Source organism: Mastomys coucha, unplaced genomic scaffold (genome assembly GCF_008632895.1).
Source record: "Mastomys coucha isolate ucsf_1 unplaced genomic scaffold, UCSF_Mcou_1 pScaffold22, whole genome shotgun sequence".
NCBI classification, from domain to species: Eukaryota; Metazoa; Chordata; class Mammalia; order Rodentia; family Muridae; genus Mastomys; species Mastomys coucha.
Window position 1 is genome coordinate 40091465 of NW_022196905.1, and position 15865 is coordinate 40107329.

The 15865-nt window shown below is 38.1% G+C and overlaps 1 long non-coding RNA gene across 1 annotated transcript; it reads right to left on the reverse strand.

Annotated features, from left to right (window-relative positions):
- Positions 1-5360: 5360 nt before the first annotated feature.
- On the reverse strand, positions 5361-6676 carry LOC116070739. The gene is made up of 2 exons (XR_004110546.1): positions 6348-6676; positions 5361-5704 (listed from the first exon to the last, which is right to left on the reverse strand). It is a non-coding gene; the product is annotated as an uncharacterized LOC116070739 (long non-coding RNA).
- Between the last annotated feature and the right edge of the window lie 9189 nt (positions 6677-15865).

A 15865-nucleotide genomic window follows, 5' to 3' on the forward strand; every position in this document is an offset into this window, starting at 1 on the left:
AAATCTTATGTATGGGGTGGTTATGGTTTGGTCAAGCAATTTCAAGATACCTATTTAACAAACATTAATTACCTCTCCCTTTGTTCAACTCTCTTTGGAGGTTCTGGTAGAGCAGTGAGCAGCCTGCTATGGTTTCTGAAATACCATGCAAATGAAAAACTTGTCTCAGATTCTATCATTACTGAGTAATGAGTTATATTTGAAGGCAAGTCTAAGTGACTCTTATATAGGTGTTCTTATTTTCTGAGACTTACTGTCCACTGATGACAGAAAGCACACATTACACACTCCTGCCTTTGTCTTGGAAGGATGCACAAGTCAAAGTCATAATCAGGACTTTCATTGTTCTGAAAGTTTAGCCTCATGAAGACTCCAATATATACATTAAAAGAACATTTATTTACTGACATCATAATTCCTGGAAAACTAGGTATCACAACATGACATTTCATGGTTTTATTCCTACCACCGTAAAGGCACAGAGGTGACCCTGATCCCTACTCCCCAGAGTTGAAGCCACTTTCTCTGTACTTTGCTTCTGGAGAAAGTTTGTTGTCATGATAATTAAGAACATTTACAATTATGAAGGAATAGGATACATAAAATTATTTCTTCTGCTTAGTGTCAGATCAGCCTGGCCCTCATCAAAGACTTTAATCTTATAATAAAAATCAACAAAAAATTGAATAAACAGAATGCAGGACTATAATTCACTTGTCATTTGGCTGTGGTTCACTTAACTTGTCTCATTCCCCGATGGAGGGTTGTATTGTACTTGAACTTAGCTAATGAGGTACTGTCTGCTAAATGCCTGAACGTTCTGAAGCCATAGCAGGCATTCAGTAAGTATTAGTTCCTTCTATCTAATACTGAGGGACTTGTCTATTAATATTGATAGCTAGCTGGCCACACCTGTATGCTTGGCACCAGGGGCACTGAACCAGTGTGAAGCCCCAGCCTGAGGGACTGACTGCACTTGCGGAAGCTCCATTTCTGGATGCTCATCGTCTGTGTACTCACTGCTCTAATCCCACTATTTAGAGGTGAAAGCTATGATGCTGGGACCTTAGTCTTCCTAGCATCGTTCTGCTTAGGCACAGAGTCATTAACCCTACAGCGATGAATAGGCTGAGAGTGTATGCAGTGATCAGTGTTAGGGTTCTTGGTCTCATAGGCATTCACAAGGGAGAATATGGAAAAGGCCATGGCAAAGGTATGTGTCAGCAGAAACCAGAGGAGTGTTGGTGATTACAGCCTCACCATTAAACTTTACCTAAATTGGAGGGAGAAGACATTTATTGAAAAGTGGATCCATGTATTTGAATTTTGTAGCACAGAAGAATCAGATTGAGACACTTGTCTGTCCATTAATGACCTGAGGTTCTCTTGAAACCAAAGTAAGAAGAGAACTTTCTAAAAATCACTTCCTTTTGACAATTTGCTTGAGTTATCTACTTGGTGATGAAGCCCCTTTCTTACTGGTATAGTTTTATTCAGAGAGCTAATCAATGAGGTTCGTGAGATTAAACACAAAGCCTTGTGGCAAATTCAGTGGTTTTGCTACATTGCAGAGAATAATCTCTGAAGGTGTTCTCAGCTTGTGGGCACAGGTAGGATCTGATTGGATGAAATAGCTGAGTCATTGCTTGTCTGACTTGCTCTCTGTCCCCTCTTTTCCCTTTGGTTCAAAGAAGGCTTCCTCTCCAGTTTGTACCTGCCACTGTCTGAGTCCGGTTGCTTCTCTGTTGTTGTCATGACAGCTGTAGCTACAAGCTCACTTCTGCATCCACAGACTCCCCTTAACTCTTTGACCTCCATCTGGATTTAAGCATGGATCCCCTGCTGTCCAGACAGTTTGTTTATAGAAGGAAGACATCCTCACATTGTTTGTGCCTTGAACTGCTGGACATGGTCCATCGTCTCGCACTTCTCATCAGTCATCCCGACTTGTGTCAGAGGCAGGGTCAATTAACTTCCTACAGAGATGTTAACTTGGCAGACACAAATTGATTGATTTGTTTTAATCTAACTGCTTTAAAAAAAAAAAGAAGATTCTAGGTAAGAGGGATATCCCAGCCAGGGGACTTGAGTGTACAGCAAGATTGATTGCTTTTTATTTCAGAAAGAACACAAAGTAAATAGCAGATGGGGAAGATGGCAGATTTATTTCATAGGTTGGTGTCATCCAAGGTGTGAATGGATTGCAGTATCTTTACAGTATTTCTGCTTTACAATGTCAACCTCTTTCTCCCCACATCCTTGCCATTGTCTTTAAGGCAGTGCCTATCCTGTCCTGTCCTGTTCCCCTTGATGTTCGTCTAATGGTTCTATCTTGGAACCAATTGTCTTTCTTACTAGCCTTTTTTTTTTCAGTAGCCTTATCTAACTTAAGTATTTACTATATTAGAGTGGCTCTGTTGATATATTCTCTGTCTTCTGCTACCTCCTTCTCCAGTTAATCCTATTTCAGGCTGCTATTTTTCCCTCCAGTGGTTACTGCTGTCACTTCCTTACTGGTTCTTCAATCTTACCTTCTCTAACCCATCCTCTAAATAGTCTTTGTAGGGGTTAGCTTAATCATGCTACTTTCCTACTTAAATATGCAGTGATTCAAACTTCTACAGATGAAGTTCTAATATATAACCTTTTTGTGAGGAGGGGGTGTGTGGTGGTGTGGGGGAGCAGCCTCATAGAAGCAGGGGGAGAGGGGATAGATGGGGGTTTGAAGTGGGGAAACTGGGAAAGGGGATAACATTTGAAATGTAAATAAATAAAATATCCAATATAAATTTCTCCATTGTACAAGTCCTCTTTTTCTATTAATACTTTGTGCAGCCATTCCTTCTTTGGAGCAATGCTAACAGGCTGTAATATTTAGCAGAATATTAAATATTAGTAATTGGTATTTTATTGTCTTTGCAAATGCTATCTTTGTCTGAAAGAATATATGACCTATGGAAAATTATCATACATAAGACTAATTATATTTACTTTTTTAGTTTTCTATTGCTGTGATAAAGCAGCATTGGGCAAAGCAACTTGTAGAAGGAAAAATTTATTTGGGCTATGGTTCCAGAGGGATAAGAGAATATCTCCATCACAGCAGGGAGGATGGCAGCAGGCAGACAGACAGGGTCCTGAAACAACAGCTGAGAGCTCACATCTAGATCCAGCGACAGGCAACAGAGATAAAACACTCAAAATGGCACAAGTCTTTTGAAATCTCTAAGTCTGCCTTGAGTGGTACACTTTCTCTAGCAAGGCAACACATAAGTCTTAACCAATAAACACATACTGTGGACCAAGCATTCAACCGCCCAAGACTTACAAGGGACATTTTATTTAAACCATTATAATCTGCCTTTATTCCTAGCTTGAATTGACTAGTACTATTGACCTGATACTCTACTTCTACTATTGATTCATCCGAGTGGTTGTTTTGCAATTAGATTTAAATTATTTAGAAAGTGGAATTGCGTCTTATGTATCATTGTATCTCTATCAGTGTGACAACTCATAAACGTTAGATTTATTTGCAATAGTTGGCTGTCCAAACCTAGCTATCAACAAAGACAACCCAGTATTTTTTTCTTTTAAGTCTTTGATACTTAATGTGTCCTTTTCTGATTTTGACTACTCCATACTGTTCCTAAAAAGTCATTTATACTTCTTAACTCTCCACTCAAATCTCACTGCTTTCATGGAGGCAACGTTCCCTCTCCAGGCAAAATTAATCATCTGTTTCTTGAAAATTTTCACAACTAGATATAAATATTTACATAATTATTCTTGTATTAGAGTTAGCAGAACATTTTCCTAATATTTGAAAATTTATTAGTGTTCAAGTAAATTCTCCTCCATTAATTATGGCTTCATCTGTACCTCCACAGTGTTTATTATTTATCTTAGATTTCAACAGTTATTTATATAGTTGCAAATTTTTCAACTTCCCGATGGAGGGCTTAAGCTTTATAAATTTTTCTTTTCCTATTGCTTAGCAGAAAACAGGGGATATATATTTGTGCTAAAAATTACATGTTAAGTTGAACTGAAATGAAATAAAGTATAAAGTTTCTAAGAATATTGTTTATTGTCTTTCTTGATTTTATCAAAGTAGCCACTTGGGGGGAAATGCAACAGAACAAACTTTTTGGTTGAGCTTATAGAACAATACAATCAAAATTTTGGAATTCAATGCGCATAAGCCTATTTCATTGTTGATTTGTCATTTTAAAGTCCCTCAAGTTTCACAAAGAAATTATTTTCCTGCTTATGTGTCTCCAGTATTTAGCTTGTACAATCCCCATGGTAGGTACTTACAAATAGGCTGTGCTTATAAGCCCCTATAAATAAGGAGATAGCTTTGCAAGCATAGTGTTTGCTTAAATATCTCAAGGTATTTTTCCAGATTGTAGAGTATATCAGAGATAATATAAGGATATAAAATGAATCCTCTACATTCATTTTCATCATCAATACAGCTTGTTTGTCCTTCCAGAAAAGCCAAGAGTATGTACTGTGGTCTTCTTTTTTTTTTTTTTAAATTTACAAATTAGGAAACAAATCTACTGGAGTGAGAACATACATGTTGAAATCACATAAAACTCAGGCAGTAGTTCCTGGGACAGTTTGAGGCAAACATCTTTTAAACTGCAACAGAGTAAAAAGTACTTACTAATCTTTAAAGAATGAATACAATTTAAAGTTAAAGTTCAATTTTAGTGGACCAGGATAGTATGCTTAGTTAATAGTGTGGGCCTTGGAAGTAGAGAATGTATATTTTAATCTCGGTGCAGTTGCTTTCTAGCAAAGTAAACTCTCCAAGTCATCTGACCACTTTTCCTCATCTATAAAACTGGATCTGGCTTAGTAATCTGTGTGTGAATACTAAGTGTTATATCAGCCTGTCCTAGAGGCTTCATATTGGAACTATCCTTCATCCTCTTTCTTTATTTAATCCTCCCACCATGGTTCCTTTCTCCTCCAATCTTGAGGTCTTTGGTGATCAATCATACTCTGTCATATATTTTTCATTTGTATTTATCATATTTACACATGGTAAATCTCTTGAGACTCTTCATTCCCTAATTGATCACTGAGTGCCAAACAATGGCTAGAGGGCACAGCCTTTGGGTACATAGTCATGCATCAATCAAATACATGGAGATTTCTAATGAAGAATCTTATGAGTAGATATATTCTGTAGGCAGGTTTTGAAAATTTAAGTCAGAGTTTAAAAACTGCCACAAGAGAGGTTTTAATAGCATAGCTATATATAAGGATGTGTCTCATCCATCCTCATGCTTAAATGTCTGACAAGTGCTGGGAGATCAACAATATTATAGGTAAGTCCATTACAGTTACTTTGAAGGCTATAAAGAGATTTTATTCAGCTACCCCATGTAGACTTTTCCTAGAGATAAAGTTCAATGAAGAGCTAAGATACTGCTGATGAGGGCCATGTTGGAGCCTGTGGACTTGCTATGGCCAGGGACATGTTTATGTCTATGGCACAAGTTATCACTGAAGACCATGTGGATACTTGTGGTCTATGCTGCCACTTGAAGTCATGTCGATGTTCATGGGCCATGTTGCCAACAGAGGTCATGCTGATGTTTATGCCATTGAGGGACATGATGGTATCCATAGTCTGTTCTGTGGCTGAGGGTTGTGTTGATATCTGTCTTATTTAGGGATTCCATTCCTGTGAAGAAACATGCCCAGTTTTCTAACAAAGGAAAACAGTTAATTGGGGCTGGCTTACAGTTTCAGAGGTTTAGTCCATTATAATCATGGGAAGCATGGCAGCATGTAGGCAGACATGGTTCTGGAGAAAAAGCTAATAGTTCTACATCCTGATCCAAAGGCAGCCAGGGGGAGCCTGTGTTCCCCAGGAAGCCAGAAGGAGGGTCTGGAATGAATATATATATATATATATATATATATATATATATATATATATATATATATATTCACTTCAGAGTTCTGCCTCCACAGTTACACACAACACATCCTCTAAGAAGTCTGGGACCTCCTCCCATAAAGCCACACCTCCTAATAGTGCCCCTTCCTATGGACCAAGCATATTCAAACCACTACATTCCACTCCCTGACACTTATAGGCTTGTTCAGACACATGATTCTATGGGGGTCATACCTTCTCATAGCAGAATGCAAAATATATTTAGTTCAACTTCAAAAGTCTCCATAATCTATCACAGTCTCAACAATGGTTAAAAGTCCAAAGTTCAAAGTCTCTTCTGAGATTCATGCAATCTCTTAACTGTTATCCCCTATAACATAATAATAATAAAAAATGTAGAAAATATACTTCCGGTATCACATACATTACCATTCCAAAACTTCATAGTGAGGAAATACTGAACCAAAGCAGACCAAAAAACCAGCTGGGAAAACTCCAAACTCTGCATCTCCAGGTCTGAAGTTCAACTCCTTTCATCGTTTTTGACTGCGACATAATCCTTTCTCTTGAAACTGGTTCCACTCTCTGTTAGCAGCTTTCCTTGGCAGGTAACCCATGACTCTGGCAGCTCTCACATTTTGGTGTCTCCAAGGCAACTTCAACTTCACAATGTCCATGGCAACTGCCACTGGAGACCATGGGGTAAGGTCTGTGGACTATGCTGTGGATAGAAACCATGTGCAAGTCCATGATCCAAGCTGCAGCTGATTGTGAAGGGCAAGGAAGCTTCTTTTGCAGTGGCATCAGTGACTGCAGAATGACAGTTGAGAATGAGACACATAGAAGACTTCTGTGACCACCTCTCTTCCCTCATCACCCAAAAAGAAACAATTTAAACAAGAAACCATGGAAAAGATCTCTTAAAAATTGTGAAAGAGATGCTGAAGTGTATCTTTTCACAGTTAATGGTCTCTGGAGGGGGTGGAGAGGGCTCAGTTTTCTTTAAGGGATGGCCACTGAGGGTTTGGACATATTCCAGGGAGCATATGGGCAATACAAAATGAACTTGTTATGTTTTTCTTTCTCTTTTCTTTGGGAGGAGGTTGCAAGGGGAGTGAGTGTTGACCTGGGATGACTGGGAAGTGAGTGCGACTGGAATGCGTTATGTGTAATTCCCAATAATAAACATAAATATTATGTTGTGAAAAAGAAAAGCTAAAGTAACTGCATCCCAAAGGATTGTGGAAAGGCCACAGTGACCTGCCATAGGAAGGGGAGATGCTGTTTGAGCATAGGAAAGGGACTTGCTGCTATCAGTTCAGTATAAGTAGTGTTCTTCAGGGCTCAGTCCTTGAGATGGCAGTACAGAGAGGTGCTGTGGACCTTTAGGAGGTGGGAGCTAGTATGAAGTCAGTAGAGCTGTTTACCGGTCTCTCAGTCTCCTTCACCTTCTTGGTTCATGAGAGTGTTCTTCTGACACATTCTATCACTGTGCTTTGACCTCCCTGCCCAAGTCTAGGAATCTTGCACTTGAGGCTTCAACTTTGTGGGCCGAACATAAATAGCCCATGTTAGAGATTTCAGTCTAGTGACATAAAGCTAATTAACACATTTCACTAGTTGGAGAATATACTTTTTTCCTATATAGACTGTTAAAGTTAACCAATATAGAATAGATGCAATTTCCTTTGAGATTCATGTTCTCAATGTAGATTACTTCAGTCTTCACCATCCAATACCTAGACACTGGTTATTTACTGAACACATAAAAAGATTCATAGGATTTTAAAGACTAAAATGAGAGAAAGAAAAAAGACATCTTGTTAACTTTTAAAAAATATTGGTTATGTGTCAAACTGATAAGTATGTTATAATCACTGTGTCATTGTAATTATAGTACACATTAGTTGTTTATTTTTATCATATTTAAGGTGCTACTAAATATTTTAAATGTGGCTTGCAATATAGTTCTTTTGAATATCTCACCCTTCGAGTATTGTTGTAAAGGGCTTTATAAGCACTTACAGAGTGTTGTTGGTACACTGAGCCTCCTGTAACTTGCTGGTAATGGACAAGACGAATTCCATAGTCCAGAGAGAGAAACACATACAGAAGCATCTGTCTATGATGCTGTAGTTGACTGACTACACTTTGTGCAGTAAATTGTATGGAATTATGTCATTGTGCCTGAGCATGATCTCTTATTCTGCAACTGGATTATTGGCTAAGGGCAATAGTCATTTGTTTTTGTTTTTGTTGTTTTTTGATTCTCAAGTTTCTTTTATGTGTATTGGTAATCATTCTATCATCCTTATTTATATTGATGGTTATTCTTTGTAACACTTAAAAAGGTTCAGTAGATTGACTGTTTAAGCAATGGTCTTTTGTTCATGGCAGTACCATCCCTAGGGCTCGGTCATCAGAAGTCATTCCGCTGTACAGGACATTGTGACAGTTGATTATTCACTACTCCTTGTTATCCATGATTCTTTCAGCTGGAATAGTCTTCTCCATGATCTAGATAGAGTTTATCTTTTATCTCTTTCAAATTGTCTTTACACTTAATTATATCCTAGAGACAATAATAGAGGATAACTACTATGACTTCAGGTTATGGCACCATGCAAAATACAACGTGATTATTGTTCATGTGTGTTTTTTTCTTAATGCATTATCTTATATTTCTACTGGGAACTAGTAATCACCTAATTGCTTTGTAGTCACTGAAATAAGATATAATGTCCTGTTAAGTATTGCCTTAATTATGAGTCAAGGTAATTAGCATGGAAAGCTCAATGCTATCCTGCATGTGATGGTTATCAATGCCCTCTCATTTGGTGCTCAATGAGGGCAACCTCTACATAAAAATGAGCCAACTCTAGTCACACTTGCTGCTTTGACGAGACCAGGCAGTATCTGAACCTGTGACAATGCCCTGAGGCACTCTGGTAAAATTACTGTTGCCCCAAATGAGACACTTGGCTTTTTTTGTTTGTTTGTTTGTTTGTAGTTATATTTTGAATGAAATTGCTTTCCCTCTTCCATTTACTATTTCTATATTCATGCTCATATGTATACTGCTTGGGTTTCCTTTGTAAAAGAAAAAAATAATTTCATTAAATTGAATTTTTGCTGTTGTTTCTGACACTAGAAGTGATACCATCAGTTTAACCTTCCGTTTACTAAGTGGGAAGTGGAATGTAAATGCTTAGAAAATGGTGCTGTCCAGAAAGTTGACTATGGAAACAGGCAACGAATTGTAAAGCAATGTCTCTGCATGGAAGAGGCTACATTCAGAACTCACATTAAATTATACAGTTTACCAATGCTGGCTCGCTCACAAGGTTATTGTCATGCTCTGTGAAGTTTCAGAACATACACAGCTGGAAATAAGGAATCTACTCCGTCAGAATAAGCGTGCCCAAAATCTTGACAAGCAGAAATGATAGATTCCAACCACAATGCTTATTTTAAAATACCATTACTTGAGTCCAAGAGGACCAGTCATACATGTGCATATTTAGAGATGAGTGAGTCTTGTGAGCAGGGTATGAATGGAAGCTAGAGAATTCTAGTGGGGGGTTGTCAATTCAGGCTGGTGTTTAGGAGAAAAACAATTGCCAAATATGGTAACACTTCAGGACAGCCAACCTGGTGGGCTAAACTGGGATTCTGCTATCTGTTGTGGAATACGTGTGAAATTGAATCAGTATGCTTTTTCTTTACTGTTTGGATGCTATTTTATTTTAGTTTGCTGTTCTAGAGAATATACATTCACTGTGTCCATGTCTAGCACTTTTCATTGTGTGCATAACCATCAGACAGTTATCTATGCTTGACTATCAATATCTTGGTAGTATATATTCTCAGGCTACCTGAACTCTAGGCATGAATCTATAATTGTCTGCTATTTTCATCTACATATTACCCCAAATCTCAAACTTTATTTGTCTTAAATACAATTAATTGATTTGTATGAAAACCTAATTGTTTCTCTTGAACTGCTTGGACTCCCCTACAAGTTTGAAAAATATAGCTAATGGGTATCTTTTCAGTGATGCCTCTGTTGAAGATACTCAAAAGCAAGCCTGAAAGGAATTTTCTCTAGACTACAAATCTGATCATGTTTTTCTGACTATGATAGCATAAAATATAAGACTTACACAATCTATTCCTAGCCTATCTGCTTGTATCTTTTACCACTTTGCTGGTCATGGGAGGATACACAGGATTTCCCTAGAACCTATCAAAAAGTCACCTTATCCCAATGGAGAGGGACAGGAGAATATCCTCAGCTAAGATCATACCTAACATGACTTAGAAAGATGCATAGAGTGGCTCACAAATGTTCACTTATATCAGCCAATAGCCTTATTTTTCTAATATTCTCTAAGTATCACAAAGATTTAACCCATTGCCCTTATTTTCTGACCATTAAACTGATCTTCCATGGTCTGTTCTAGTGGCTCTTTCTAGCCTAGTGTAAACTTCCCTGATTTGCACAGATTGTTGAAAAAAATGAGGCGATGATATTTATTCACTTACTGTATATTTAATCTGGGCATGGTGGTGCATTCTTATAACTCCAGTACTGCAGAGATGGAAACAGGAGCTTCAGAAGGCTGAAAGTCATCTTTGGATACATAGTAAGTTAACAGCCAGCCTGGGATACATTAGACCCTATCTCAAAAAGGAAACCAGAGCAGATGAGGATCTTAAAGTGCCAAACACTGTGTTATTTGCTCGGGTTATAATAGAGGATAACACTGATACCATCTCTGACCTAATAGAATTGTTATTCTATTTATAAGCCTATCATCCAATAAGCAAACAACAAATAAGACTATTTTAGATTTTTGAAAAGGTTTATAGAAATAACTCAAGGGATCAAGATAAAAATGTGTAGGAGATGACCTTTAACACTGGCGATTTCCTTAAAGAGGTGACAATGAACTTGAGATAGAAAGAGAAGGACATGCAAGCTAACTAAGGGCATTCATATTAGTAAACCCAGAGCTGGGAAAGATGGGATTGGAGTATAGTGAGTACAAAGAGAAATGGAGAAGTGCATTTTAAAGAAGACTTCGGATCAGTAAGCCATTCATGGTAATGAGTGTGGACCCAATTCTTGGAGCACTGGAAAACCAATGGCAGATTTTTAAAGCCAACCTACAGTGAGGGTGTGATAGGAGAGAAGGAGGAGTGGGAAAATTGTTCATCGCATTGTCTCCAGTTCTCAAGCCTTGAAGGAATGAATGGGGGACAAGTGTGAGCATAGGGAGGTCCCTTGGAGATGGTTCTAACTGTCTAGGTCAGAGTTGAAAGTGGATTGAGATTTCAGCCACTGAAAAAAATAGTGCATACTCTGGTATGCACTATAGTTCAGATCTTCTCTGAAGAAGCAAATTGTGATAGAGTACCATCTCTACACATAAAAGAGATCCATCAGTGGAGGGAAAAAGTGCAGATTTCTCCTGTACGATTGACACATATATCAGCAGAATGAAACATGAGCCAAAGCAGCTCAGAAAAGGGAGCCATCATCCCTGGTACAGTGCCAGTCAAAAGGCTCCCCAGTGGAGACAGCAATTAGCATGGTCCAAAGGTTGAGAGAAGTTGACGGGTGGCTAGGGGTACAAAGAACTTTGCCTGCTGTTGTTCTCTGTGGTATATGGCTAGGACCGAGAGTCAGGTTTCAGATCTTGAGTCTGGCTGAAATGTGGGGAGCAGAGAGAGAAAAAGCCTGCATCTCTCTGAGTCTAGTTAGTATCAGCTTCAAGAGTAACAGTTTTGCCTGTCTTCTGATCTTTTCCACTTTCCCTACTCGACACAGGCATTGGCAAAGAGACTATCGCTAATGAAGTTGAGGCGACTTCATAACCCCTGATGATCTGGCATGCTGTTCTATGGCTGAAGCTTCAACTTTGATTGGATGAGGCCCAAAACAGAGAGTTGACTACTTCTGGTGATTAAAAGCTCCCTTGATGATTTTTTAAAGGGACTGTTCAAAGCTTTTAGTGCTGCTGAGTAGGGAATTACACTTTAATTCCCTAAAACTCTAGCAAATGCACATGGACACATTAGACTTTCGTTCCTGCTGTACAGCACAGCAGAGAATTTCTTTTAAGAGTAGCAGCCTTTTAGTGGGAGGTTAAGTGATGCCTGTGTATATAATTTATAAGGCCCTCAGAACTTTTTGTACAAAAGCATATTAGAAAAATAAAATTATTCTTACTCTTATTATTATTATCTTTCACTATTCTCATAAGAGATATTTGTTTCTGAGCTAAAAATGCAAAGCAAGATTGTGCATCAAAATGAAAAAAGGAATAGATATAAATTAAGTGTAAGTAGTCAAACCAGATAAGGATGAGTAGTGTATGATATTTATTTTTCCTTGAAATGGTAAGTTTTGTACAAATTATTTTTGATATATTACTGAAAGCATTATTGAGAATGACAGGCAGGTTTATGTGTGTGTGTGTGTGTGTGTGTGTGTGTGTGTGTGTGTGTGTGTATATGTATACCCTGCCCAAATCTATAAATTATTTGGAAACATCTGTTTTATTTCTGCAAAGATGTGTACTATAGATGAATGGTCAGATTTCATAATTAGCACCATGATGCTTGCAAATTGAGATGCAGAAAAGGAGGCAATGTACCTTTGTCTATCTGCTTCTCATTATAGGTTTGCTCTGCACACTGCTACCTTATCAGGACTTGGACATTATTATACCCAGGGGGTAGGAATGGGAATGGAAGCATAATGTGAAGTTTGATTAATGTTTCAGTCCCTTTAGGACAAAAAAAAAGCACAGGTTAAATCAATCTTTCTCTAGTATTATCAAATTAATGAAAATATTGTAGGATGATCCAGATTCTATATCTCAAGTATGTTTATGTTAGGATTACCTACAACTATGTATAATAATAAAACATCAAAACCAGAGACTTAGGCAAAAAGAAGTTGATTGCTTCCTTGGTTAAATAGGACTGGCGTTAGGGAGAGCCAGGATAGGTACCCCCTGTTACTGGGGAGCCTAGCTGCTTTTATCTTATCATTTTGCCTTTTCCTGCAGGTTTCCCTATCCAGAATAACTAGTCTGATTTCAGCCAACCTATTAACATTCTTTGTAGCTGGAGGACAGAAACAAGTGTTTTTTCTTTCTCCCTTCCTTCATTCCTTCCTTCGTTCCTTCTTCCTTTGTTCCTTCCTTCCTTCCTTTCTTTTTTTTTTGACTAGCAAAATATAAAATCAAATTTTATTATGAGACAAAGTCGTAAAGTTATATAGAATACATAGCAAAAAGAAATATAACATGGAAAGAATATAATTATCAAAATTATACCTTTTTTCTCAGTGAATATATGCATGGTACTAACTGTGGGGAAGACAGCTTTGTTTGTCTATAGACTATTTTACTAACCCTACTTGTTTATATATCACTTGGGAGAAATTAGATAACCTGTACCCAGCTGAAAAAGAGGCTGAAAATACATTTTATATTGGGCCCAACTCAATGTCTGGTTTTTTTTTATAACAACAGTGAATAAATAGCAAAGCCAATTAGTAACCTCTGTTATATTGAGATTGATTTCAAGTACTTTTTTTGAGACAAGAACTTAGTGTAGTTTAACTTTTGTTGCTTTTACTGCATGCAATTAGATTTTATGGGGCATGGTGTTGTGGAGTGACTGGAGTACCGTATTCTAATTCTCACTTAATATGTCTAGCTTCAGTAGCCTCGTCTTTAAATAAGGAGTTTGCATCATAAGCCCTCTAGTAATTATCTCAATTGTTAGTACCTTCTTTAGTCTGTGAGGGTCTGTAATTAAGCTAGGCATGTATGTATGTATACTTTCACATATGATGATAGATGTAGCATACAACCTCTTTCTAGAAAAATAGAAGATATATGTGTATAACTAACCACACTGATGAAGAACATCAACTTGTACTTTTCAATTCTCATACTTTTTGTTCTTTATGAAAATGATTGCACCTTGTGTGCAAGTTGAAACTTTGAGAAACTCAGCTGGGCATCAATTTCTTCTTTCAAATTGGAAGCAGATTTTTCCATCTCAAAGAACCACTCTTCAGGATGTCTTGCTTTGAGTGCTGTCTGTTACATAATGCCCTCCATGGGAATCCTTCATCTAGAACTGCTGGAGATGTGTTCTTAAATGTGTGATGTGGGATAGTCTATGACACTTTGAGATGCCTGGGCATAGTGCATAGTGATGCTAATATTGCTGGGAGACCACCATGTGGACAGTTGGCACCATTTTCATCAGTTGCACAAAGTAGATCTCTTCCTGGGGCTTGTGTGCCCCATGGTTGCTGTTCCAAAGGTCATGCCAGCTGCTTCTCTTTAAGGCACTGGGGTTCTGTGCCCTTCTACACCATCTTTGTATGCTTTAGTAGAATAATTCTGAAACGGTACAAGCTTTCCCAGATCCTATATACTAAGGTGGAGTGTAAACAAATTCAATGGCTAAAATACTGTCTTTCTATGGTTTTGAAGTAAGAAAAATAAAACTATTCACTAGTTAAAGGTTTTAGGCTGAATAAGAAATTTCTACACAGTTAGGTCAAAAAGGGACAAGTATAGGCAATTTTAAATGGTTCAATTTTACAGCAGCAGTTTCTACTCAGGGTAAAAAAGATGTCTTGGTCATAAAGGTAGCATCAATTGTGATTTCCACACAGCCACGTGGTTCCAGTTTTAGAAGTGTTTTAGGGCTAGGGAGATTGTCCTGTGGCTGAACACAGGCTATCCATGTGTGAAGTTCTGAGGTTAAAGTCTCAGAACCCATGTCAAGAGAGACATGATTGTGTGCATGTGTGGTGCCGGAAGTGCCACAGTGAGAGGGAAAGTGGAGACAGGACAATCTCTCGAAGTCCATGGGCCAGCAAGCCTCGAGTTCACAACATTGAACATAAAGACCCAGCTCAAAGAAGGTGGCAAGTGAGGACCACTCCCAAGACTGTCCTTTGACCTCCATACATGCTGCCATAGCAGACACTCACTCACACAAACACACCCACATAGAGAAGCAATGCACACAGAAACAGAGTGATGCTTTTAAATTCTTACATTTTTATGATATCTTTAAATTCAAGGAAATAGATAAATCATTGGTATTCAAACAATGTCATTTTAAAAACCCATCCTTTGTGAGGTAAAAAGAGCAAAGCATATTTAAGTCATAATTTCAATGTGAAACCTAAAAAAAAAAAAAAATTGTATTTTGTGTTTGTGGAACTTTACGAAAGGTAAACACGGTGCTGAGTTTTCAATCCCAAAAGCATCCATCTAGCTGAATGAAAAACAAACAGTTTAAAGAAAGCTTTCTCTGTCCTTGAATGTAAAATCTGTAAATGAACACAATCCACGCAAGTGGATACAAAGCTGCCTCAAAATGAAATGGGATGGACTTTATTGTGAAAAATAACACACTCTGGCAGCTTCTACTGCTTTCCAAAGTGAAGATACATGTTTATAAATTATCTTAATGAGCTGAGGGACATCCATTTCCACCAGGAGTGATTCAGCATCCACACAGACAATTTGAGAGGAAATAGAATCCTTTCACTACCCCATGCATGTGTAATTCTCACTCAGTGCCCTTATCTGCTGTCAGAAGCCCCAGAACACTTCAGGGTGGGTAAGCTCTCTTAAGGATCAAGGAAGACACGGAGCACAATGGAAGAAATGACGGCTGGAACAGGGCCAGGGTAGGATTAATTCCTGCTCTCACTGTGACTCACTTGGACACTCCAGCTAGAAGAACTGTGTCTGCCTTGGGTAGTCCTGCTTACTTTGTCTCTAAGACCAATGTACAGGCAAAAAAGCTAAGGGGATAGAACATTATAAGCTATACAGTGTGTGCCTTAGGTAGCCTATGCCTGGCCTGCCTGGTTACTAAGGAACCATTCGC